The sequence below is a fragment of the Thalassophryne amazonica genome, chromosome 21, assembly GCF_902500255.1.
Source record: "Thalassophryne amazonica chromosome 21, fThaAma1.1, whole genome shotgun sequence".
NCBI classification, from domain to species: Eukaryota; Metazoa; Chordata; class Actinopteri; order Batrachoidiformes; family Batrachoididae; genus Thalassophryne; species Thalassophryne amazonica.
In genome coordinates this window covers 16,841,727-16,868,919 of record NC_047123.1, presented here as the reverse complement: position 1 = coordinate 16,868,919, position 27,193 = coordinate 16,841,727, and the positions used below count along the sequence as shown (strand labels likewise).

General features: G+C 41.4%; 1 protein-coding gene across 2 annotated transcripts in view; it reads right to left on the bottom strand.

Annotated features, from left to right (window-relative positions):
* LOC117502558 (gastrula zinc finger protein XlCGF57.1-like) overlaps positions 1 to 27,193 on the bottom strand; it is a 101,353-nt gene that overhangs the window by 36,002 nt on the left and 38,158 nt on the right. The window contains exon 1 of one of the 2 annotated variants that reach the window (XM_034161596.1): positions 20,239 to 20,406. The exons of the other annotated variant lie outside the window; for it this stretch is intronic. The gene's annotated coding sequence lies outside the window, so the exon portion shown is untranslated. Of the gene's footprint in view, positions 1 to 20,238; positions 20,407 to 27,193 lie in introns of those variants that run through there. 2 annotated transcript variants of the gene reach the window in all.

Below are 27,193 nucleotides of genomic sequence, written 5' to 3'. Positions count from 1 at the left end.
GTAATTACAGAGGTTAAACATTTCCTGTAGTTTTTCACCAGGTTTGCACACACTGCAGCAGGGATTTTGGTCCACTCCTCCATACAGATCTTCTCCAAATCTTTCAGGCTTGGAGTTTCAGCTCCCTCCAAAGATTTTCTATTGAGTTCAGATCTGGAGACTGGCCAGGCCACTCCTTGATATACTTCTTACGGAGCCCCTCCTTAGTTGCCGTGGCTGTGTGTTTGGGGTCATTGTCATGCTGTAAGACCCAGCCATGACCCATCTTCAATGCTCTTACTGAGGTAAGCAGGTTGTTTGCCAAAATCTCACAATACATGATCCCATCCATCCTCCCTTCAATACGGTGCAGTCATCCTGTCCCCTTTGCAGAAGAGCACCCCCAGAGTATGATGTTTCCACCCCCATGCTTCACGGTTGGGATGGTTTTCTTGGGGTTGTTCTCATCCTCTAAAAATGGTAAGTGGAGCTGATTCCAAAAAGCTCTATTCTGGTCTCATCTGACCACATGACCTTCTCCCATGCCTCCTCTGGATCATCCAGATGGTCACTGGTGAACTTCAAACGGGCCTGGACATGTGCTGGCTTGAGCAGGGGGACCTTGCTGCCCTGCAGGATTTTAAACCATGACAGCATCATGTGTATTTATCTAATCTTTGTGACTGTGGTCCCAGCTCTCTTCAGGTCATTGACCAGGTGCTCCTGTGTAGTTATGAGCTTTCTCAGAATCATCCTTATCCCACAAAGTGAGATCTTGGATGGAATCCCAAACCGAGGGAGATTGACAATCATCTTGTGTTTCTTCCACTTTCTAAAAAATATTCATAACAGTTGTTGACTTTTACCAAGCTGCTTGCCTGTTGTCTTGTAGTCCATCCCAGTCTTGTGCAGGTCTACAGTTTTGTCCCTGGTGTCCTTAGACAGCTCTTTGGCCTTGGCTATGGTGGACAGTGTGGAGTGTGACTGATTGAGAGTGTGAACAGGTGTCTTTTATACAGGTAACAAGTTCAAGCAGGTGCAATTAATACAGGTAAAGAGTGCAGAATAAGAGGGCTTCTTAAAGAAAAATTAACAGGTCTGTGTGAGCCAGAATTCTTGCTGATTGGTAGGGGATCAAATACTTATTTGCAGCAGTAACATACAAACAAATTATAAAAAAAAAAAAAAAATCATACATTGTGATTTCCAGATTTTTTTAGATTATGTCTCTTACAGTGGACATGCAGATGAAAATTTCAGGCCCCTCCATGATTTCTAAGTGAGAGAACATGCAAAATCGCAGGGTGTTCAAATACTTTTCCTCACTGTATAAACTATTCAATATTGTACACAAAAATACAAATTTAATACATTTATTGGTTTAAAGAGCAGTAACTTGAATTTTCCATCATTTACATCATTTTATGGTTATCCAAATTTAAGAGGCTTTGAATTTTTATTGAAAGAAACTTGACAGCAGCGTTTCTTTTCTCTACGGCCTGATTTTCACTGTTTCAGTATCAATGTCTATTTGAACCAGCTCCATCATCTTTGATGCTCCGTTCAGATGAGATTCACACAGACCAGGCAAAATTTGAGCCACTTCTGTTTGCTGATTTGATGCCTTCCAGCAAATCAGTGATTTCATCACCCATTTAAAATCGATGGATTTTCTACTATAATGCATGCAACTCTAACCAGATGGGTTCTTGCAATTCTCATGATTTTAATAAGAGAATGGTTGCCTTGTTGTACATGCTATAAAATGCATGTACTCATGCACAGGATTCCATGCTAAAGTTCTGAAAATATTATTCTGAAAATATTACTTATTTTCAATATTCATGATTGTCAATAGTTGGCACTTTTATGGCATGATCAATATCATCACAGGATCATTTTTTATTTGCCTTTGCTTTCTGTGTATTTTTGTGGACTCATTTAATATAAGCCTGTCTAGGACTCTTAGCTGTTGCTGCTGCAGCCTCCATGCATTTCCTTTTAGCTGCCTGTGCCTGGGTGAAGTGTGTTGCCTCCTGTGTGTCTGCACATCCTATGTAAATCTGAGCCATCACTTTCATTGGCTGATTTTATTTACTAAGTTCAATGTAAGTACATAATATAATTGTAAAAACAATACATGGATGACAAGAAACTGAAAACATTTATTTCCATTGTGGCCCATTTAAAACTCAAAAGACAAAATAGAAGTAAGAATATTAATAATAATAAAACTTTCGAATGAAAGCTCAGAAGCTTCGTTATTGGACATAGCAGTATTTGTTTCACTCTGTCAGCCATCGGGATGTTTCTGACAAAATCTATCTTCATATGCCAGCAATGTCTGTGCCATGTGAGAGAATCTTCTCCAAAACTGGAGAGGTCATAAAGAAGAGGAACAGACTCAATCCTAACACCCCTGAAATGATCTTTTGTTTTAAATAATCTTTGAAGCCCCTAAATCCCCTTAATTTTGTACAACTATGGTCATAACAGTCCCGAGTTACACAAGCATTTCACAATTTATATCTTTATTACATACAGTATTTTATGATGACACAATTACATTATAACAAGTATATTATTAATGTCTTTAAACAAAAATATCAGTGGCGGCTGGCCCATAGGGGGCGCTCAGGTCCTGCTCTCCCAAATGTAGAGAGGGAAAAAATTATAAAATATATATATTTTTTTAAAAGTATGGTCATTGTCAGTTTTACTTAATAGTATGTGCCGACATGTAATCTGAATTATTAAAACAACATTTCCACCAACTGACTCTCATTCAACAGTGTATTTCTACTGACAGAACGTTATCACTCAAAAGAACCTTTGAAGTGCATTGAAATGACCAATTGTGTATGATTGCTAAGGAAAAATAATAAATATTTAGCCAATCAGCATGGCCAAATTTCATGGTTTGGGGGCAACAGACTTTTCACCCCTGGACCAATTGTGTATACTAATTGCTAATTTCTAGTTCTGAACCCGAGAGCGAGGTGGAAATTTGCTGCTACCCATGGCTTAAAACCCTTGGCTAAGGTGCGGAAAAAAACAGCTCGCGTAAAAAAACCTCCCCCTCCCCCCTCACCTTGTCATGCTCAGCAGCAAACACAGCAGAGAGCATGTAGGAGCAGTTGAGAGTCTTCACAGATGTGGCTTCTCTCTGTTATCAGAAAACGCCGCAGGTTGTATGGGTATTTTCTGGTACTTGAACTACAGTGGTATCAGAAGCCGATACCGACATGTATGGAGGATGGCAACAACCCCAAGAACACCCTCCCAACTGTGAAGCATAGGGGTGGAAACATAATTTTTGGGGTGCTTTTCTACAAAAGGGATAGGAATGGGTATCGATAAGATTTTATCGATATAATCGATAAGGAATCGATCCGATTCCTTATCAATTCCCTTATCGATACCTCTTGTGAATTTTTGTGTACGAAAAGTAGGCTTTACAGGTTTTCTATGTCAGCGGGTCAAAGAGCTTTTTCTTATCATGCACCCGCTCTGTGGAAGGGTCTTCCTGTGACCGTGAGGCAGTCGGAGACCGTGGACATTTTTAAGTCAAGACTTAAAGCTATTTTATTCTCTTTCTTATGAATAGTTTCTATTTTTTATCTGTTTTATTCTTTTACTTCTGTTTTTAATTATGTATTCGAATTTCTTAAATTTTTATTTAGTTATTTAAATTTTTTTTATGTTGAACTGTTCTATGTGAGGCACCTTGAGGCGGCTTTTGTTGTGATTTGGCTTTTTATAAGCCCATTAAATTGAAATTGAACAACATTTTATTGAGTCTTAAAGTAAATAAATATGAAACTGGTCACTGGATCCTTAAAACTTTGGACATAATAAACTTTACATGGTGGATCCTTGATCTCTGGACATAAATAGAAATAAAATCTGTAGTTATTGTCAAAAGCATTTCCTTTCAGACATTATTGGCATGAATGTCTTTCCATACTTTCCAGCTTTCGAGCTGAGCTCTTGCAGCTGGCTGCGCTGCATGTCAGGATGTAATTTATAAAGAATGCAGGACGTCTCATTTTGGGAGAAAAAAAAAACGTTTTAGTCGATTGTAGTTTCTTGTCTGTATTACGTTTGTAAGAGGTGTCATTTTATTTAAAGCTGCAATTCGTTTTGAAGTTATTAATTCCGACCGGACTCTGTCTCAGCAGAGACTGGCACAGCGCTTGGAGCTGTGCCAACGGAACGGAGGACAATTCTTGTTTCTTGATTGCAACGAGACACGAGTCCCGGTTAGTGATTTTAATCCACACAAAAGTGACTCAAGATATTTGAATGGCTTTGAGAGGGGTTAACTTGGCATTTCTGAAGAGCAGTGAATCAAAGAACCAACGAGCTCGTGGATCGAAGCATTGCTTCATTGGGTCACACTTCAAAGTCGTGTCGCTGCAGAAACGGTTGATTATAGAGCCGCTGCAGGGTCTGTAATCAACGTAGAGGAATGATCATTTTCCCAACAAACACCATCAAAAGCAACGGCTGCTCTGAAGGACCGATAAGGGAATCGTTAAGAAAAAAGGCTATTGATATCGGTGGACCAAATAATTTCTTAACAATACTCGAAAAGAACCGGTTCTCGATACCCAACCCTAAAAAGGGACAGGATGACTGTACCGTATTGAAGGGAGGATGGATGGGGTCATGTATTGCAAGATTTTGGCAAACAACTTCCTTTCCTCAGTAAAAGCATTGAAGATGAGTCGTGGCTGGGTCTTCCAGCATGATAATGACCCAAAACACACAGCATGGGCAACTAAAAAGTGGCTTGGTAAGAACCATTTCAAGGTCCTGCAGCGGCCTAGCCAGTCTCCAGACTTGAACTTAATAGAAAATCTTTGGAGGGAGCCAAAACTCGAAACCTGAAAGATTTGGAGAAGATCTGTATGGAGGAGTGACCAAAATTCCTGCTGCTGTGTCTGTAAACTTGGTCAAGAACTACAGGAAACGTCTGACCTCAAACTGCAAACAAAGGTTTCTATACAAAAACTTTTGGGCCAAGTTGCCCATCCCCAGTTCTCACTGCATACCCTTGGTCCCTCCTCTGCACATGTCCAAACCATTTCAATCTTGCCTCTCTGCCTCACACTACACCAACACACTATTCCACTGGGCTCCCTCTCATTCACACACATGTACTAAGTCTTGCTCCTACTGACTTTCATTCCTCTGCTCTCCAGAGTGTATCGACACATTTCCAGGCTAGACTCAACCTGCTCTCTACTCTCACTACAGTTCACAATGTCATCTGTAAACATCACAGTCCATGGACACTCCTGTCTGATCTCATTCATCAACCTGTCCATCATCATTGCGAACAAGAAAGAACACCATCCTTGACCATGTCCTGCACTACCCTCACACACTTCCTCATACAATATCACAACTCTTCTCATAACCTGTGAAAATCCACAAACACACAATGTAACTCCTTCAGACCACCTCTATACTTCTCCATCAGTACTCGCACAGCAAAAATTGCATCTCAAGTGCTCTTTCTTGGCATGAAACCATATTGTTATACAGCTGTTTTCTAAGACTAGCTTGTAATACTCTTTCCTATAACTTCATGCTGTGGATGATCAACTTAATGCCTCTGTAGTTTTGGCAGCTCAGCACATTACCCTTGTTCTTAAAAATAGGAACCAGCACACTTCGTCACCACTCCTCAGGTATCCTCTCACTTTTCAAATCTTTATAACTGTTATCTCTCCGAAACATTTCCATGCTCCCACTGGAATGTCATCTGGACCAATTGCCTTTCCACTCTTCATCCTCTTCACAGCTGTCCTCACCTCATCCTTACTAATCTCTTGCACTTCCTGATTTACTCTCGCCACATCATCCAGCTTTTTCTCTCATTTTCTTCATTCATCAACTTCTCAAAATATTCCCTCCACCTTCTCAACAAACTCTCCTCACTTGTCAGCACATTAACATCTGCATCTTTTACCACCTTAAACTGCTCCACATCTTTTTCATCTCTGGCCCTTTGTCTAGCCAATTGGTAGAAGTGTTTTTCTACTTCCTCACTGTGTAATTTCTTGTACCGCTCAATATATGCCGTATCTCCTTATGCTCCTGTGTATATTCTTCAAATGTCTGACTATCCTAATTCTTTTATCCCCAACTTCTTTCTCCGTGTGCTTCCCTGAACATCTGCGTTCAACCACCAAGTCTCGTCACCTTCCTACTTACTGTCCAGATGTCACACCCGGTGCCTTCCTCACCACATCTGGACTACTGTTTTGAAACAAGGTTCGGTCAGATCGGCACACAGAAATGATCACACAGACTGCATTTTGCTAGAACAAACAGGCGTATGTTTATTCCCCACAAAAGCAGTTACATCAAACACAAGTGGTTGCAGCGCATAAAATATCTCTTTCTCTCTTACCGTGACGCCTTTAAGGTGGAGAGCCAACACCTTCGGCAGAGTGCGCTTGTCAACCGGCTGGGCGTTTGTACGCAACCCGCAGCAGACTCTATCGGAGCATGGCTCTGCCCCCTTTTCTAGTGTGTGCGCGAAGGGAGGGTGAGTGGCCATCTCAAACTCCCAGGCGCACATAATTCCTCTAATCAACAGGCATCTGAAAGTTATTTCCTCTTGCAAAAACATAATGACCCCAGCTCTTCACTCCCAGTTCAGAATGACCCCAGCATGCTTCACTCCCAGTCGTTAGTGGCTACAAAAACAAATTCGTGCAATCAGTGTAATAATAACAAGTACATCATTAGGGTTACTTTAAGACAGGGGCAAAACAACATAATCTTTTCTCCACACATTCCACTCTTGGTGTTTTGCACCAGTCAATTTATGTAATCACTAGCAGATTCAGGTAATGCTGGGCTCCAGCCTATTCCAACGATTATGTCCTGCCATAGCATTTCCCACATTTCTTCTAGTGATTCAGTTTCAATTAACGCCCAATAACATGCTAAAAGCTGTTTTTCAAAAGGCGTATAACGCATTCTCGCATCTGGGAGTTTCCTCGACCAGAACCCTAAAGGTTTTCGTATCCTGTTTTGTTTTTGCCATAAGCTCCAATTAGCATAATCATTTAGAGCAGACACTTGAAGTTCTACTGGTCCTGATTGCATTTTTCCTAAGGACACAGCCTGCTGTATGGCTTCCTTTGCCATATCAAATGAGCATTGTTGTTCCTCCCCCCATACAAACTCCTTTAACTGTCCCTCCAACTGTTTTACCTGTTGTTCTAACTTCGTCACTTTTTGTGACTTAGCACATTCTGACGAACGGACTGTGTCTAAAGTTAAGACTCGCTCCTTCCAAGCTTCCGCACAAATCCACATCATCTCTAAAATACCTCCCCATGGAGCTTTTGTTTTAACCTCCACCCGCTTTAACGTCTCACATAAAACCGGTGGTGTCGCGGTGGGAATTGCTCCAGTCCACGGCCCAGGGTGTCCCCCGCGTCTCCGTAGAAGCTGGCCTATTTCTTTAAAAGTAATCCCATCCCACCCCGGGACCACATCTTCCTGTTGAGATGCCTCCTCCACATCTCCTTTCCCCCTTCTAAAACAAAACATTTCTGTGTGTAGTCTGAACGCACTTTATCCTGCCGACAACGCCAAAAATGTTTTGAAACAAGGTTCGGTCAGATCGGCACACAAAAATGATCACACAGACTGCGTTTTGCTAGAACAAACAGGCGTATGTTTATTCCCCACAAAAGCAGTTACATCAAACACAAGTGGTTGCAGCGCATAAAATATCTCTTTCTCTCTTACCGTGATGCCTTTAAGGTGGAGAGCCAACACCTTCGGCAGAGTGCGCTTGTCAACCGGCTGGGCGTTCGTACGCAACCCGCAGCAGACTCTATCGGAGCATGGCTCTGCCCCCTCTTTTCTAGTGTGTGCGCGAAGGGAGGGTGAGTGGCCATCTCAAACTCCCAGGCGCACATAATTCCTCTAATCAACAGGCATCTGAAAGTTATTTCCTCTTGCAAAAACATAATGACCCCAGCTCTTCACTCCCAGTTCAGAATGACCCCAGCATGCTTCACTCCCAGTCGTTAGTGGCTACAAAAACAAATTCGTGCAATCAGTGTAATAATAACAAGTACATCATTAGGGTTACTTTAAGACAGGGGCAAAACAACATAATCTTTTCTCCACACAAGTACTTTTCCAAATATCCAACTTCACACTCATCACCCTGTAAGACACTCACTTAACCTTCAACACACTCTTAATATACTCTTCCTTTAAAATGACCACAACACCATTTCTCTTCCTATCCACATCATGATACAACAACCTGAAACCACCCTCTATGCTCCTGGCCTTCCACTTGGTCTCTTGCACAAACGTCGACCTTTCTCTTCTCCACCATGTCAGTCAGCTGTCTCCCTTTACCTGCCATACTGTCAACATTCAAAGTCCCAACTATCACTTCCACCCTTTGTTTTCTTCTTCTCCTGCCGTCTCTGGACACATTCTCCTTTTTTTCTAAATCATCGTTGCCCAGCAATAGTCCAATTTCTCATGGCACCCTACTGGGCAATGGCACTGGTGGCAGTTGTATTAACCCGGGCCTTGACCAATCCGGTATGGAAATTTGATTTGTACTCTGCATCTTTATTTTGGCCTGTTTTACACCGGATACCCTTCCTGACAACAAGACTGATTTATCTGGGCTTGGGACCAGCACTCTGAATGTACTGACTGCACACCCCATATGGCTCACTATGTAGAATAATGTTGCTGGCAGATTTATGCATTAAAGTGTCGATGCAGATTTTACACAGGTTACAGGTAAGAACAATGCGTTACTTCGGAAGTTTAATGCGTTATTGACGTAGCCTGTGGTCAGCTGAATCACTGTAAATTTAATTAAGTCTGGTGTAATACAGGTTCTCATCAACCACTTACACTGGATTAATTTAAAAAGGGTAATAATGGATTATGTTTGAGCTCTTAAGCAAATGTTCTGCCACTCCTCAACTGAACCTGCACAGTTCAAATCCTCACTATGTTTCATTTTCCAAGAAGCCTGGGAATCATTAGGGCTGCACGATTTTCTGAAAAAGTCATACTGCGATTATTGTGGGAAATATTTGATTGTGATACAATAAAAGTATGGAACTGTAATGTTTCAGTCAGGTCCATAACTATTTGAACAATGACCAACCACCAGTGCTCTCTCTCTGCGGTGCTGGTATAGCCTTTTGTGCAACGACTGCTTAGTCTCTTAATCTAACCCACTCGCACTGACCAATATCTGCTCTTTGGCTCAAACCACCCCCTTGAACATAAGCTCGGGGTGATCAGGACTCTTCAACACAGAGCCCTACAGGTGCCCACAACTACAAAGGGAACGGCTAAAGAACAACAACATGTACAGAAAGCCCTCACAGTATGTGGGTACCCACGATGGCCCATGGATAAAGTGCAGAAGTCCCAAAGAACAAAGAGACCAGACAGACAGGAGATGAAGCCAAGAAGAAGAGGAGTGTCTCTCCCTTATTTAGCAGGAGTAGGGAAAAAGCTGCAGAGGATCTTCAGACAGCACAAAATCCCAGTTTACTTTAAACCTGTTAACACCTTGAAACAGAAATTAGTTCACCCTAAGGACAGGATCCCTAGTTTCAAACAGAGCAATGTAGTGTTTTCTATCAGATGTCAGGAAAACTGTAAGGAACATTACATAGGTGAGACAAAGCAACCATTGCACAAAAGGATATACCAGCACCACAGAGAGGGCGCTGGTGGACCTCAGTCTGCAGTTCATCTTCACTTTAAAGACAATAACCACATGTTTGAGGACAAGGAAGTAAAATCTTAGCCAGAGAAAAGAAATGGTTTGAGAGGGGAGTGAAAGAAGCATTGTATGTGAAACAGTTGAAACCCAGCCTTAACCGGGGAGGGGGTCTGAGACACGCTTTGTCCCCTGTTTACAATGGGGTACTCAGGTCAAAGGAGTTCCAGTCTTTTGTTCATGATAATGAGTCATTCACGTCGTCAGGAGAGCCGTCAGGAGAGGCATCAGTCCCATCGTTAGGAGGGACAGCTACCCTGTCATTAGGAGAGTGCTAACAAAATTGTCATGATCTACAAAACAATAAAATAAAATAATGTGAAAATAGTCCGTTTTGCCTCAGTGTGGAGTGGAGAAGCTGCACACACCATGCATACACGCTTGTCAATATAAAGTGCTTCCACCTGCCAATCAAAAGAAAATTCTGCCGGTGAGAATAACCGTTCTGGCACCGAAAACAGAGTGCACCCGAACCACTCTGTGGAAAAGGGACTGTCAGTAGCCTGTAAAAAGCCATAAATTAATAGGGTTATAAAGATAATGGTTCCGGTGCTGTGATCACTTCCTCCTTCTTCTCTGATGTCGGGACCACCCAGGAAATTCCTGGTTTTTATTGGTGTGCAGTTCAAAATCCGAATATTTCTCTCTTCAGTAACTGTGCACCAGGAAAGGATAAATTTCAAACAGGAACAGCTTTCACCCCATGAAATATTCATACCATTGAACTCATAAACATTCATTATTTGTATGTTATTGCCAGTTTTCTTCAGACAAGTCAGGGGATGAATACATGAATATTACTGAATATGTCAGTTACTGAATATGTCTTGGACTTTATTTACATCAATTATGAAGAAATACAAACAGTATGGCACTATCGTAAATCTGTATGGAGGAGACAGTTCTCAAAAACTGAGTGACTGCGCAAGAAGGAGAAGAGTGAGGAAAGACACCCAAACCGAGAAGTTGTTACAGGCTTCTCTTATAGGCTGTGACAAATTGTGTATAGTGCATGTTTTGCATTTTGTATAACGTTATACAGCTTCATGACAAAGTGGTATAGGGGAGGATTTTCTTAAAATGAAGACCTGAAAATTCAGCTAGTTTGCCAGAAGGTGCATCTGAGATTAGATTAAGGTTAGATTTGATGAGCTTAGATTTTATATTTTGCTGAAAAGAAGACTTGTTCCGTTGCTGACAAGATGAATTAAAGGGATAAGAAGCATAGTAACATACTATGCCAATATGCTAGCCATACGAGAGGGAAAATAGATGCGTCTTAAGTCTGGACTTGAATGTCTCTACAGAATCCGTTTTATCTCTCTAGGGAGAACATGCGCATAATAAGAGAAGGCTCTGAAGGTCTTATTTACCCTAGGGACACAATGTAGACCTGCACCCTGAGAACGTAGAGACCAGGCCAGTACGTACATTTTAATTAGTTTTATAAGTCGGGAAATGCTAGTCTGTGAATAATTTTATAAGTCAATAACAAAACCTTAAAAACTGACCTCACAGAGACAGGAAGCCAGTGACGAGATGCCAAAATGGGTGTAATATCGTTGAACTTTCTGCTTCCTGTCAAGATTCTGGGAGAAGCATTTTGAACCAATTGTAGACCCCTAATGATGGACTGTGGTTAACCAGAAAATAGAACATTTCAGTTGCCCAGTCCTGAATAGAAAAATGCATGGATCAGGGTCTCTGCATCAACCAAAGACATGATGGGACAAATCTTCACTATGTTTAGCAGGTGGGAGAAAGCAGTCTTCGTAATATCGCTAATGTGTTGGTCAAAGCACAGCATGGGACCAAAAATCACCTCAAGGTTCCTCACACAAGTGTCATACATCATAAGCTTTAACTGGTCAAACTGATGCTGATGTCTCACTGGACCAAGAACCATCATTTTGGTCTTGTCAGAGTTTAAAAGTAAGAAACTGCTGGACATACAGCTTTTCACTAATGCAAGGCCATCCTCTAAGGACTTTATGATTATGTAAGATTAGCATGTACAACTGGGTGTCATCAGCACAGCAATGAAAAGGAATCCCATAACACGGCAGTATGTGCCACGGCACATGGCATGGTCCACGGCTGATGTCTCTGCAGCTGGGGATTTACAGTATGTTGTTGGAAGGCAGCAGCTATTACGTCGTATGTCTCCACAGCTGGACTGGCACTGACTAGCAGAAAAGTCCTATATGTCGACTTCTGCCACATATAGGACTTTGGGTTTACATGACATGTTTGTTATGCATTCGCAGATTGTCTGCAAACGCTTTATCCGTGGTCAATCTGTATGCATTCACTACAACTTATTTTAATCCGTGATGTGGACATAATAGGCATGCTATATATCCATTTTACACACTGTCCCAGTCTGCTGCCAAGCCACAAATCCCCGCCAGTTGCGGATATCAGCGGATAACGATGGATATACAGCTCATAGCTTGAGTGTGAAAGGTGAATGTCATCCGCAACCAAAGTTATGTGCAGCTCAAAAATCCTGGCAGCGGACAAATGTGCCTCTGCGGATAATTGTGGATGTGTGCGGATATCGGCCGACTCATACAAGCATGTTTCACGGATATTGCGGCTGTTTAGCAAATATGAGCCAGTTTTGTGCGCAATCCATACGCAAATCTTCCTAAACGCCAGTGGGGCCGGGCCTTTAAACACTTTGCTTGGTATGGGGTTGAACAGACAGGTTGTGCTTTTAGACAGAAGTTATAAGTTTCACCAGCACAGCCAGTGAAATATGATCAACTTTTGTAAATCTAGGTGACGTAATATTGATGGCACCCACCTCAATAAAATGGTGTAGGGCAGGACTACAGCATGCTGGGATATATTTAACCTTATGTTATCTATTTTCTTCTCAAAGTAATCTAAGAAATCTTGGGCTGTAAATGGAGAGCGACTTACAGATGGTCGTCCATTAATAAGTGTTGCCACCATGCCAAAGAGAAACTCTGAATTATGCTCGTTTTTGTTAAGCAAATCAGAGTAGTCAGCCCGCTTTGTACCCAATAGTGCATGCTTATAGTCTAGAATAGGTTTACACCACGCGAGGTAGAATACTTCTAGTTTTGAATGACGCCATTTTCCTTCTAGATCTCTAGAGTTATGCTTAAGGCCCAGTCACACGGCACTTAACAAAGGGCAACGAAGCCCTGACGAAACAAGAAATCTGGACTTTTGTTGGCATCATTTAACCTTCGCGCAGCTTCGTTCCTGCAGTTGGCGCTACGTCAGGATTTTTAAACTGTTGAGAAATTTGAACGAAGGGCAACGAAAACGTCAATTCGTCTGCGTTTCGTTTTGCTGTTGTTCTTGACGTTTTTAATCCTTTGTTTAGTTTTTGTAACATTGTTTAATTTGACTTTGTTGGAGCAGCTCAATGTTTTCCACACAGTGCAGAAGCCAGTTTGTGAGCACTGAGGCTGCTGCTGCTTCATGTACCGTTGGAAATTACAGGGCAAACTCAGCCTTCTTGCTTGGATTTTTTTTTTTAATCTGTGTGTGTGTGTGGGGGGGGGGGGGGGGGGGGGGGGGTGTCAGCTTCAATGCGCTCAGGCACCTTATATCGGCCAGAATTAATCTTTTATGTGGATATAATTATTTTGCCACAAGCAACTGTTGAATTTGAAACAACAAAAAAGTTATGTAATTTCCGACGGTACTTGAGTGCAGCATGAGCAGCAGCTGCTGCGTGCGCTTATTATTTTGTATTAAATATAACAATATGAGTGTAGGAATGGTAATCCAGTCTTTCTGTACATGTGGCAACAGGCAGATGATTCAAAATGATTATATAAAGAGCTGTTCTGGAAGACAGAATTCACATTGTGGATCAGTGATCAGCTGGTGGAATAACCGCACGTGAGTCAACGTGCGCGTTCACACGCACTAATCAATTTACTGCTCTGGTATATTCAATCATCTTTACACTTACATTTATATTTATTCCCTCTTGACAGTTTTCTGTTATAAATCAATATATATGGCTGAGTAATGTAATACAGTGATACAGCAGTGACCACAGCACACTTTTTTTTTCTTTAATTGGAGTAGACGGAGCGTGCAACATGTCGTCAGACAATGTGGATTCTGATGATGATGGAGATGATCCCTCTTTTGTTCTGGACGAGGAACCAGAGCAGGTGGTCCACCAATGTGCACAGGACTCAGGCGCTCTGTTGTTCGTCCCAGCGCCGAGTCCTGGAACTCAGTGATGCAGACACACACTGCTCCAGCTGTGGCCCCAGGCACATTTCGTTAAAGCGTTGAGATCGTGAGCTTCGGTTTTGTTAAGTTCCTTTTTCGTCCCTTTTGCGCTCTTGCTTCGCAGGCTATTCCGTGATAAAGCTCTTTCGTCCACCTTTTCCCAACGAATTGTGACTTTTTTTTTTTACTTTTTCCCTTCGTTCGGGAATCGTCGTGTGCCGTGTGACTGGGCCATTAAGGACACATAAGTGTGCCTTAAGCAAGATGTGTGCCATGATTACGTTCAACTAGTAATAATTGTGGATTAAAAACTATATTTTGTCTTACACTCAACAAAAATATAAACGCAACACTTTTGGTTTTGCTCCCATTTTGTATGAGATGAACTCAAAGATCTAAAACTTTTTCCACATACACAATATCACCATTTCCCTCAAATATTGTTCACAAACCAGTCCAAATCTGTGATAGTGAGCACTTCTCCTTTGCTGAGATAATCCATCCCACCTCACAGGTGTGCCATATCAAGATGCTGATTAGACACCATGATTAGTGCACAGGTGTGCCTTAGACTGCCCACAATAAAAGGCCACTCTGAAAGGTGCAGTTTTGTTTTACTGGGGGGGGATACCAGTCAGTATCTGGTGTGACCACCATTTGCCTCATGCAGTGCAACACATCTCCTTCACATAGAGTTGATCAGGTTGTCAATTGTGGCCTGTGGAATGTTGGTCCACTCCTCTTCAATGGCTGTGCAAAGTTGCTGGATATTGGCAGGAACTGGTACACGCTGTCGTATACGCCGGTCCAGAGCATCCCAAACATGCTCAATGGGTGACATGTCCGGTGAGTATGCCGGCCATGCAAGAACCGGGACATTTTCAGCTTCCAAGAATTGTGTACAGATCCTTGCAACATGGGGCCGTGCATTATCCTGCTGCAACATGAGGTGATGTTCTTGGATGTATGGCACAACAATGGGCCTCAGGATCTCGTCACGGTATCTCTGTGCATTCAAAATGCCATCAATAAAATGCACCTGTGTTCTTCGTCCATAACACACGCCTGCCCATACCATAACCCCACCGCCACCATGGGCCACTCGATCCACAACATTGACATCAGAAAACCGCTCACCCACACGACGTCACACACGCTGTCTGCTATCTGCTCTGAACAGTGTGAACCGGGATTCATCCGTGAAGAGAACACCTCTCCAATGTGCCAAACACCAGCGAATGTGAGCATTTGCCCACTCAAGTCGGTTACGACGACGAACTGGAGTCAGGTCGAGACCCCGATGAGGACGACGAGCATGCAGATGAGCTTCCCTGAGATGGTTTCTAACAGTTTGTGCAGAAATTCTTTGGTTATGCAAACCGATTGTTTCAGCAGCTGTCCGAGTGGCTGGTCTCAGACGATCTTGGAGGTGAACATGCTGGATGTGGAGGTCCTGGGCTGGTGTGGTTACACGTGGTCTGCGGTTGTGCGGCTGGTTGGATGTACTGCCAAATTCTCTGAAATGCCTTTGGAGACGGCTTATGGTAGAGAAATGAACATTCAATACACGAGCAACAGCTCTGGTTGACATTCCTGCTGTCAGCATGCCAACTGCACGCTCCCTCAAATCTTGCGACATCTGTGGCATTGTGCTGTGTGATAAAACTGCACCTTTCAGAGTGGCCTTTTATTGTGGGCAGTCTAAGGCACACCTGTGCACTAATCATGGTGTCTAATCAGCATCTTGATATGGCACACCTGTGAGGTGGGATGGATTATCTCAGCAAAGGAGAAGTGCTCACTATCACAGATTTAGACTGGTTTGTGAACAATATTTGAGGGAAATGGTTATATTGTGTATGTGGAAAAAGTTTTAGATCTTTGAGTTCATCTCATACAAAATGGGAGCAAAACCAAAAGTGTTGCATTTATATTTTTGTTGAGTATAGGTAATTGGAGTCATGACAATGACAATAAATCTTATCTCATCTCAAGTAATCACTGAACCAAGAGGTGAGTGTGTGTTGGGGGGGCGTGGTTTTAATCTTGGTGGACCAATTATGTTCAGTGTGGTTGTGAGCGCCGAGTTTAAACTGTCCACAAGACTGTCTACTGAATGATTTTACGAAAGTGATGCCAAGATATCAGGCAGTCTGGCTCAAAGTTTAATTGTAGTTGAAGAGTGGATGTGTTGCTCAGGGTTCTTGCCAGCATTATAACAGCTAACAGCTCATTACACTGCTCCAGAAAAGACGCCCGAGCGACCTCAGCTGGCTCCTTTCAACGTGGAGGAGCAGCGGCTCGACTCCGAGCTCCTCCCGAGTGACCGAGCTCCTCACCCTATCTCTAAGGGTGCGCCCAGCCAACCTGCGGAGGAAACTCATCTCGGCCGCTTGTACTCGCGATCTCGTTCTTTCGGTCATGAGCCAAATCTCATGACCATAGGTGAGGGTCGGAACGTAGATTGATCAGTAAATCGAGAGCTTTGCCCCCTGCTCAGCTCTCTCTTCAGCATGACGGTCCGATACAGCGACGGCATCAGTGCAGACACTGCACCGATCTGTCTGTCAATCTCATGCTCCATCCCTCCCTTGCTTGTGAACAAGACCCCGAGATACTCCACTTGAGGCAAAGACACTCCACCAACCTGAAGAGGGCAAGGCACCTTTTTCCAGCCGAGAACCATGGCCTCGGATTTGGAGGTGCTGATCTTCATCACGGACACTTCACACTTGGGTGCAAACCGCCCCAGTGCACACTGAAGGTCCTGATTTGACGAAGCCAACAGAACCACATCGTCCGCAAACAGCAGAAATGAGATTCTGTGGTTCCCAAACCAAATATATATATATATATATATATATATATATTTCTTTTTTCGGCCGAATAAGTGGACAGGACAGATATTCACAATTTCAGGCCAATTTCCTATATTACACATCTTTGTGGATCCACTGGATGTTATTCATACCAAAAATAAATAAATAAATATTGGTGAATAAGTGTCTGAATAAGTAACTTGTAACTGATAACCAACTCCACTCTGGTCTGATTTTTAGGGGGGACCGTTCGGTCTGTGACACCGAGGTCTTAGTCTTAATCCAAAACAATTGCAAACCCAGACACAGATTCCTCACTAAGCTTCTTAACTGCAACAATCATTCATTCAGCAAAGACCACAGCATGCTGCAGGAAATAAAGATCAGTAAACCTTACCTCACCAGCAACTGCACCAAGTCCTTGGTTACCACAACCCTACCCAACACCCAGTCCATGCACGTAGTACTTCCACTAGTAGTACCCAGCTCATCAAACAAAGCTGTATTTGGTATGAACCTTTTAACCCAGGACAAAGCTACATTTTGGTGTAAGAAACCTTTTAAACTACGGGTAGTAAAACCTTATATATATATATATATATATATATATATATATATATATATATATATATATATATATATATATACATACATACACACACACACACGGCCGCTGCTAAGGTTTTGGAGGCCCTAAGCATAACTGGTCAGGGAGGCCCCCCACCCCACACACACACACACACACAAAAGTTCAACTCAAACCATTACTATTTATTAAAGCGTTTAAGTTTAGCTTTTAAGTTTAAGTTAAGACTTGACAGACGGCATCTATATCCGCTTCAGAACCGACGGAAGTCTGTTTAACTTGCGGCGCCTTCTGTCCCACACTAAGATCACAGAACAGCTAATCATGGAGCTGCTCTTCGCAGATGACTGTGCCCTCGTCGCCCATACGGAGCAAGCCTTGCAGCACATTGTCAACTGTTTTGCTGAAGCAGCAAGAGCCTTCGGCCTCACCATCAGCCTGAGAAAGACAGAAGTGCTATATCAACCGGTCCCCCATACAGCATATACCCCACCCCAAATCAACATCGAGGGTACCAGCCTGAATGCAGTAGAGCACTTCACGTATCTCGGTAGTGTTATCTCAAACGACGCATCTGTTGCCAAGGACCTAGACAGTCGCCTTGCCAAGGCCAGCAGTTCTTTTGGTCGACTCTCAAAGAAAGTCTGGCAGAATCATGCACTGCGCCTTTCCATAAAAGTGCAGGTCTACAGAGCCATTATGGTCCCTATCCTCCTGTATGGAGCTGAAACCTGGGTTCTGTATCGCCAGCAGATCAGATTACTGGAACGCTTTCATCAGCGTTGTCTCTGAAACATCTTTGGGATCAAGTGGCAGGACTACGTCTCAAATGAGGACATCCTTACCAGAGCCAAATTGCCCAGCATGGAGTCTATTATACTCAAACAACAGCTTCGTTGGGCAGGCCACGTAGCCAGGATGGATGATACACGCATGCCGAAATTAATTCTCTTTGGCGAGCTCAAGGAAGGGAGACGAAACCAAGGGCCCCCCAAAAAGCGCTATAAGGACCAGCTGAAGAAACAGCTCTCCCTTGCAGACATTCAGCATCAGTCATTGTAGCATCTAGCTACAGATAGACTCAACTGGCGTTCCAGCATCAAATCCGCCAGCCTGAAGTTTGAGGCAGAAAGAAGTGAGGCCTCACGCCAGAAGCGTCAAAGACAGAAAGAGCGGGCAGCAGCACAAGCCCAGCCTACTCAAGTGTTCATTTGCCCCAAGTGTAACAGGTCTTGTGCATCCCGCATCGGACTTTTCAGCCACCAGAGGGCTTGTAGAAAAACTAAAAAAAAAAAAGGCCTTCCCACTATCCTCGCAAGCGAGGAAACTGCCAAGAACAACAACAACAAGTTTAGCGTTTAAAGCTACATCAAATCAGCAAAGCCAACACAACCTAGCTTAAGCAGCACCACTGAACATTAAGTAATCAAAACAATTTAAACCTTTAACACGTACGTACCAGCAAGGGATGCACGGGCATCATCTTTTTGTTTCTTTTTCCTCCGTTTTTCAGCTCCAGACTCCTGCTGTCGCTTCATTGTTTAATTGTGGCATAGTGGCAACTTGTCGTCTTGTGTCAGAATCAAATGTGGAGCAGTGCTACTTCAGTTAGGCAACAACCCTCTGCCACCTCAAAATGACAATGATACCTGTTTTGCCAAAACTCACTTTATATTCACCCTTTCTTGACTTCAATGAAAATAAATACTTGTTTTATAAAAAGTAAAATATTCTTTCTTGACCTCATATTTAACTATTGACAGCACTGTAACAGTAAAACTTGCAATTTCTAACCTACATTGTTTATAAATATAACTATTAAATTCTAACATTTTTCTAACATTTAAATTCTCTATAAACATTTTACTTGTCAAAAGTATTATTATTTTAAGTAGTATTAGTAGTTGTAGTAAAAAAACGGCTTCAAAACTGGACCTTTAATCTAGGGGTGTTGTGGGGGAGGGGGGCACATCCTTGCCCCACGCCCCCATTCCATCTGGATTTGCCCCTGCTTTGGCGTTTGAGCACAAAAAATGGATAACATTTATTTATGCAGAAAACAGGACCAGATTTACAGGTAAGAAAGTTTTATTGCGTTTTCACATCATGTGCTCCTCAGAAAGAGAGTTTAGGTGCATTTGAGTGGAAAATAGTGTTAGTTGTTGACGCATCGCGGAGGATCAGCTGTTTTTAACGAGACGATACGGAGCGGCTCAGCTCAGAATTCTAAATAAAGGAGAAAAAAAAGCATAAAAATGTCTTTGTAAATAAAGCTCAGTGCAGGTGTGCTGTTTTCACCGCGCTTTAAGTGACGACGAGTCGTAGCTGATGAAAAGCTCACAGCTCGCTTAAGTGGGCAGTTCACTCGAACCCCGACCTCCTGTCCACGAACCAAGTTTAATGCTGCTGTCGACCCACAATGCAAAAATAATAGTAACGCACAGTGACTTGGAGAATTAACTTTAATCTGATTACTCATTTGGAAAGATTAACGTGTTAGATTACTCGTTACAAAAAAAGTGGTTAGATTAGAGTAACACCGGCATGACTGGTAATAATTTCAACACATTTTTCAGTCAATTGGAGGCCCTGCAAACTAGTGCAACATGGTTGGTGCCCCACGCAGGCTGCGTAGTCTGCTTATGCCGAACGGCGGCGCTGCATACATACATACATGAAGCCGCGAGGGTCCAAGAAATGCGGTCCCACCATTTAGTTGACCACTGGGGGCAGTGCTACACACAGTACCAGAAAGAGTAGCCAGAGGAAGAATCTAAAAGCTTTAGCCTATTAGCATAGCATGTTTTTGCCCGTACTAAAATTCACCTACGTTTCTTGACGTTTGGTGTTAATATCGAACTCCTCGTTTAACTCCCTTATTGCGTCGCGATGGAAGTTCGTCGTGCAGCAGACAGAATGTAGTGTTAAAAGTCAGCGAAGTCGCACATTAACATTTTCAACATGACGCCATTATCTCCTTCTTCCTTTCGTTGTTCTTCTTCTCCTGGCGACTCGCTACCACAAACAGCACTATCGCCACCTACCGTTACGTTAGTCCTGTCGAAGTGAATTTCCAAAGCTTTTTGAGATATGATACATGACTGCATTAGTCCCCTATGTTCAAGTCTGTTTTTTTTTTTTTAAAAAACAAAGTGTCTATTTTTTTGCATATTTAGGACATAGCAGAATTACATGTTCCACAGTTTGCATCTGAATGCAGACATCACATGTTCCACTTGGATACTTCCCGAGAAGATCAGGGCCCATATTAACAGATTCCAAGTCCTCTCAGAGAGATCCCAACTTAGCCTAAAGATTCCGAGCAAGGGATCTTAGCTTAAGCACTGATCTGTATGTAAAAATAACTGGATATCTTATTGGTTAATATTTTTGAAGCTGCAATATTATCACACGCATGTACTCCAAATGATTTTTTTCTATGCAGACAACTCACTGATGCATGCAATTTAATCCTTGTGATTAAAATACCTCCATGAGGCTGTGGATGAAGGATATTGTAGGCCATGAGGCCAGCATGGTCCCGCATGCACACACCACCACAGACCAGAATGAAGTTGGTTACCAGTTAGTAGTTACTTATTCAGACACTTATTCGGCTTTTTTTGAATTATTATTTATTTTTGGTATGAATGACATCCAGTAGATCCACAGAGATGCATTATAAGAGGAAACTGGCCTGAAATTGGGAATATCTGTCTGAATATCTATCCAGTCCAGTCCAGACACTTATTTGGCTGAAAAAATTACTTATTTTTTGATCAAAATGGCATTCGTTTGGTCCAAGGAGATGATTAATATCGGTTTTGACTGAAATAAATAGGGCTACAATTGTAAATCAGGCTGAAATTGGAAATATCTGTCTGAATATCTGCCCAGACATTTATTCAGTTACTTATTCAACATTAATTATTTACTTTTTATATTAATGAAACCCAGTGGATACACAGAGATGCATAATCGAGGAAATTGAACTGAAATTGCAAATATCTGTCCAGTCCAGTCCACACTTATTCAACTGAATTTTTTTTTTTTTTTTGTCAAAATGGCATTCTTTTCATCCAAGGAGATGATTGATATAGGTTTTGACTTAAAAAAAAAAAAAGAAAAAAAAAAAAAGGCTACAACTGTAAATCAGGCTGAAATTGCGAACTGCCAAAAATAAAAAAAAATTGTCGAATAAGTGTCTGGACTGGACTGGACAGATATTCAGGCAGATATTTACAATTTCAGTCACATGTCCTCTGTTATACATCTCTTTGGATCCACTGGATGTCATTCATACCAAAAACAAACAAACAAAAAAAATTGTCAAATAAGTGTCTGAATAAATAACTGGTAACTGAATAAGTGTCTGGACAGATATTCAGACAGATATTTGCAATTTCAGCCGATTTGCAGTTGTAGCCCATTTTTTTCCAGTCAAAACCTGTATTAATCATTTCCTTGGACCAAAAGAATGCCATTTTTACCAAAAAATAAACTTTTTTTCAGCCAAATAAGTGTCTGGACAGGACAGGTATTCAGACAGATATTTGCAATTTCAGGCCAATTTCCTACATTATGCATCTCTGTGGATCCACTGGATGTCATTCATACCAAAAACAAAAAAAACAAAAAAACAAAAAAATGCTGAATAAGTGTCTGAATAAGTAACTAGTAACTGGTAACCAACTTCACTCTGGTGCACCACCACCCTATAAATTTGGAATCATTAGAAAGCTTAGGATGTCTAGATTACAAAAATAACTAGAAACAGTAAAATTACTGGGCCTCACTATGACATATGAGCACTTATTGACCTACCTTAGCTAGATGAACATGTCTGATTACAACATCTTGTATTTTTTTTTTTTTTTTTTTTTTTTGACAACATGAGTTACCAAATCATCATCTTTTAAGCAAATGGGACATATGAGACACCAAATGAAAGCTGTCTATAGATTCACATCATATGTCAGAAACAGTATTTTCATATTCCAAGTGACAGGCTCTAGCTTTTACCAAAAACATGTCCAGATAATTTTTCCTATTAAAAATATTTTAATTAATTTTTAATTTAATTTAATGAAGGATGAAGAATAATTTGTTCAGATTCATACAATAGCTCACAGATGGCAGAACAGAAAAAAGTTTCCATGCTGTATTCTTAAAACAAGAAAGACATTGCTTTGCAACAAGCTGTCAAACTCGTTTGAGCAAGATGGCATTCTAATTATTACAAGATAAGCCTGGATCCAAATATATGTGCTTTTGTTGTGAAGCAAAGATTCATAAGCTTGAACCAAGATGAAATGTGACATCATTGTTCATTGTGTTTGAAGGACACTGAAAACCATACAGGGTGGGCCAATAAAATCTTACCACTTTTTGATCCTACACAAGTTTCTGAAATGAGAAGTTATTCGGAAATTTTATTTACAGACTTGTAACAGAAGCATCAAACTAACATTTAATACCAAAGGTTTACCACTTTGTGTCTTGTTTTCCGCGCAGTTCAGTAGTTGATGACATGTTCAATCCATGCTACTCTTCTTTGGATTACAGCTGCAACACGCACAATGAAGTTTGTGATGACATTGCCACACATCTCAAGAGGGATTCTTCAAATTTCCTGATGGATGTTGGTCTTCAGGGCCTCAATTGTCTCCAATTGTACAAATTAAAAAAGTGGTAACATTTTATTGGCCCACCCTGTAAATGGATGATGATGATGATTCTGTTCTATATATACAGTAGTGTTCAGAATAATAGTAGTGCTATGTGACCAAAAAGATTAATCCAGGTTTTGAGTATATTTCTTATTGTTACATGGGAAACAAGGTACCAGTAGATTCAGTAGATTCTCACAAATCCAACAAGACCAAGCATTCATGATATGCACACTCTTAAGGCTATGAAATTGGGCTATTAGTAAAAAAAAAAAAGTAGAAAAGGGGGTGTTCACAATAATAGTAGCATCTGCTGTTGACGCTACAAACTCAAAACTATTATGTTCAAACTGCTTTTTTAGCAATCCTGTGAATCACTAAACTAGTATTTAGTTGTATAACCACAGTTTTTACATCTGCGAGGCATTAATTTTGTTGGTTTGGAACCAAGAATTTGCTCATTTACTAGTGTGCTTGGGGTCATTGTCTTGTTGAAACACTCATTTCAAGGGCATGTCCTCTTCAGCATAAGGCAACATGACCTCTTCAAGTATTTTGACATATCCAAACTGATCCCTGATACCTGGTATGCGATATATAGGCCCAACACCATAGTAGGAGAAACATGCCCATATCATGAAGCTTGCACCACCATGCTTCACTGTCTTCACTGTGAACTGTGGCTTGAATTCAGAGTTTGGGGGTCGTCTCACAAACTGTCTGTGGCACTTGGACCCAAAAAGAACAATTTTACTCTCATCAGTCCACAAAATATTCCTCCATTTCTCTTTAGGCCAGTTGATGTGTTCTTTGGCAAATTGTAACCTCTTCTGCACGTCTTTTATTTAACAGAGGGACTTTGCGGGGGATTCTTGCAAATAAATTAGCTTCACACAGGCGTCTTCTAACTGTCACAGCACTTACAGGTAACTCCAGACTGTCTTTGATCATCCTGGAGCTGATCAATGGGTGAGCCTTTGCCATTCTGGTTATTCTTCTATCCATTTTGATGGTTGTTTTCCGTTTTCTTTGACACATGTTTTTTTTTTTTTTTTTTGTCCATTTTAAAGCATTGGAGATCATTGTAGATGAACAGCCTATAATTTTTTGCACCTGCGTATACGTTTTCCCCTCTCCAATCAACTTTTTAATCAAACTACACTGTTCTTCTGAACAATGTCTTGAACATCCCATTTTCCTCAGGCTTTCAAAGAGAAAAGCATGTTCAACAGGTGCTGGCTTCATCCTTACATAGGGGACACCTGATTCACACCTGTTTGTTCCACAAAATTGATGAACTCACTGACTGAATGCCACACTACTATTACTGTGAACACCCCCTTTTCTACTTTTTTTTACTAATAGCCCAATTTCATAGCCTTAAGAGTGTGCATATCATGAATGCTTGGTCTTGTTGGATTTGTGAGAATCTACTGAATCTACTGGTACCTTGTTTCCCATGTAACAATAAGAAATATACTCAAAACCTGGAATTTTAGTTACATAGCACTACTGTTATTCTGAACACTACTGTGTGTGTGTGTGTGTGTGTGTGTGTGTGTGTGTGTGTGTGTGTATATATATATATATATATATACGCGCGCATCTACTACGTTTTGTACCATGCCTGTAGAATTCATGTTTTGGGATATGTGTCTTCTATATATGTGGACACTGTTTCTGGAAGTGTTTCCAGTGATGGAAATAGGCTTTAAACCTCTCAGCTATAGAGCAACTTTGCAAATTATTTTATCTTAAATGGATTACAAGTTTGAGTTGTAGTATAATTTTGTAAAATACTTAAAACGATTGCAAATTTGAACAGTACTTCCACTGCCAGACTATTATTTTGAGCACTTCCAGAAGTCTTGAGTAGCAGTGCAATTCTTTTTTTCACTTTTTGAGAACTGCTCATTAGGCAGTGACTGGGCTTGGATTTTTATGTCTGAATACCAGACGTGGATTGACTGAAAACTTTGATATCACCACTTCTAATTGTCACACAACCCTGGACAACATGGAAATTACATTGGCTGCAGAAAAAGCAAGAATTCACAATCAAACACCTCATCACTTGAAACTCAGGATGTTTGCAGTTATTGTTGAAGAGGAGACAAAACCTTTATTGCTCAGTCCCACACGTCCTCAGTCTAAGCACAAAACATGTAACTCCATGGAATAAAGCAGGCACTGTTGTTAATCCTTAATCGTCCAATGTTGTGATGGGAACTGATTTGATAATTGTCCTGGGTGCCGAGGTTTACCAGCACATTGTTTTGAAACAAGGTTCGGTCAGATCGGCACACAGAAATGATCACACAGATTGCATTTTGCTAGAACAAAAAGGCGTATATTTATTCCCCACAAAAGCAGTTACATCAAGCACAAGTGGTTGCAGCGCATGAAACATCTCTTTCTCTCTTACCGTGACGCCTTTAAGGTGGAGAGCCAACACCTTCGGCAGAGTGCGCTTGTCAACCGGCTGGGCGTTCGTACGTAAACCCGCAGCAGACTCTATCGGAGCATGACTCTGCCTCCTCTTTTCTAGTGTGTGCGCAAAGGGAGGGTGAGTGGCCATTTCAAACTCCCTGGCGCACATAATTTCTTTAATCAACAGGCATCAAAAAGGTATTTCCTCTTACAAAAACATCTCTTCAGCACAGTCGTCAATAGCAACAGAAACGAAGTTGTGAATAATAACAAGTACATCCAGCTCTTCACTCCCAGTTCAGTCTGACCCCAACATGCTAAAACAAAGTTGTGCAATCAGTGTAACAAGTACATCCAGCTCTTCACTCCCAGTTCAGTCTGACCCCAACATGCTAAAACAAAGTTGAATAACAAGTACATTCTCAGGGTTACTTTAAGACAGGTGCAAAACAGCACAATAACATTTTTATTATACATTTCCACTCTTGGTGTTTTGCACCAATCAATTTATGTAACTTTGTATGGAATTAGGTAAATGTGAATTCCATCCATACATTCTCAGGGTTATTGCACCAATCAATTTATGTAACTTTGTATGGAATTAGGTAAATGTGAATTCCATCCATACATTCTCAGGGTTACTTTAAGACAGGTGCAAAACAGCATAATCTTTTCTCCACACATTCCACTCTTGGTGTTTTGCACCAGTCAATTTATGTAACCACTAGCAGATTCAGGTAATGCCGGGCTCCAGCCTATTCCATTGATTATGTCCTGCCATAGCATTTCCCACATTTCTTCCAGTGATTCACAAACAAAATTTTGAGTAATATAGTCTTGATTATACCTGTTCCAAACAATATACTCATAACAAAGTTAATTTCATCTCATTCGTTGAAATATTACCCATTCCACCTCTCGCCTTAAACGTATAACATAGATACATGTAAAAATGTTACAAAAAGTCATCACACATATTGCTATAATTAATATTGTCAAAGGTGGCACTAAGGTACTCCTGGCAGTGACAGACATCCCTGAAAAGATATCCCACCAATGATGTGCTGATGCTTGCTGTACTAATTTTGCCACGTTTTACCCGGTCACTAGCTATCAATGTAGACACCATGAGACTGGAGATGTTGGACGTATGTGACTCTATTAATTGCTGAATTTCCGTAGATTGTTCCAATGCGCATTTGAAACGCTCCAGGGAAAGACTCCATGGGGAATGCAATACATCCCATTGTACCGAAGTCAACCGACTCGATACAGAATAATTAGTCAAACGATACGTCCGGTTTCCCCAATGCCATAAGTGCACATTGTTCAGGCAGCCAGTATACGGAACCGAAGGTACTTGTGAATTATTTTTCATTGTTGCAACACACAGAGCATGTGGGCCGATCTGCCACAACATTTCTCTTGGTGTTTCCCTAGTCCAATCACAAAGTACAACCTCTGAGTCGGTTAGACATGGATTGGCATATCCCGTTTGCAGCACACAGGCCATACCTTTATCTGTTTTGTCACACATTTTAGTATCAAAAGTTGTATTAGTTTTTGGTTCTAACCACTCTCCATCCATATGCAAGAACCAATAGCCATTAGTCGTAATTACCGGTAATACTTGATATTTACAAACAACCTTTGGTTGTGTCACATTGTACTG